At 43.6% G+C, this 1,156-nt stretch overlaps 1 non-coding gene across 1 annotated transcript; it reads left to right on the plus strand.

Annotated features, from left to right (window-relative positions):
* The first annotated feature begins 503 nt into the window (after window positions 1-503).
* On the plus strand, window positions 504-660 carry LOC133320590 (5.8S ribosomal RNA). The gene has a single exon (XR_009753837.1). It is a non-coding gene; the product is annotated as a 5.8S ribosomal RNA (ribosomal RNA).
* The last annotated feature ends 496 nt before the right edge of the window (window positions 661-1,156 follow it).

The raw sequence follows: 1,156 nt of genomic DNA on the forward strand, positions 1-1,156 counted from the left end.
TAAGTCTAGTCCGAGTTCTGTTTACTTGGTTGGATCAAGGGCGATTAGAGTGAACGTATAATCTGGGCGTTGAAGATAACATGCTGTGGTATATAGCGCTACTATCATTATCTTGTCATTTCGTTAATTCGTTAGGGACACTCTGAGTTTTTTATGCGGTCCGGTGGATTAGTTGTTTACCGTACGTTAACCACACGGGTAAATCCGGTGGGTCGGTTAGTCCACTTGGAGAGAACGTGGTGTGATACGTTTCGTTTGTCATGTCGTTCGCGTCTTTCTATATTATATATCAACATATCACATGTCAATGTGAAATATGTATGTATGTATAAGTAGATTTGATCGCGTCCGTAGGCAATATGAGGCGTATTGCAGCGTTATATAAATGGCAACACCCCCTATATGCGCACGATTGCCCTCTTTGTTTTTTTTTTTTTTTTTAAAAAAAAAGAAAATTTAAATGGTGAGCGTCGCCGTACACATGATATATTTATAAAAATCACTACCCTGAACGGTGGATCACTTGGCTCGCGGGTCGATGAAGAACGCAGTTAACTGCGCGTCATAGTGTGAACTGCAGGACACATTTGAACATCGACATTTCGAACGCACATTGCGGTCCGTGGAGAAATATCCAGGACCACTCCTGTCTGAGGGCCGGCTGTATAAAATAATACACCACACTGTTCCATCACGGTATGACACCTCATAACGCACGCGAACACAGAAAGAATTACATCCATCGCGCACAGACTCGCACATATACGCCACGGAAGTGTCGTTGTGTGTTCGTAGTGTGTGTGTGTATGTGTTTGTTCAGTTCGAATTATGTGTATCGTAGTTTTGTTGTTGTCGACTGTGCGAACATATGACGGTTCCGACGACTGCTAATGATCTTTTTATTCTTTTTATTGTTCTCTTTCTGACGAGACACAAACAGCACGAGAACACGACACACGCACAAACACGACGTCGTACCGCACGCACGTGAGCGCGAACGCCTCCCTCTCGTAGTACACAGAAAAGACTATGATATCTTATTATGTGTCATTATACGAGTCGGAGTTGTCGCACTCGTCGTAGTCGTCGTCGTCGTCGTCTTTGTCGTAGTCGTCGTTGTTGCTGTTGTGACCCGTCATAGTGAGAGATTTAAATT

The sequence above is a fragment of the Danaus plexippus genome, assembly GCF_018135715.1.
Source record: "Danaus plexippus chromosome 29 unlocalized genomic scaffold, MEX_DaPlex mxdp_37, whole genome shotgun sequence".
Lineage (NCBI taxonomy): Eukaryota > Metazoa > Arthropoda > Insecta > Lepidoptera > Nymphalidae > Danaus > Danaus plexippus.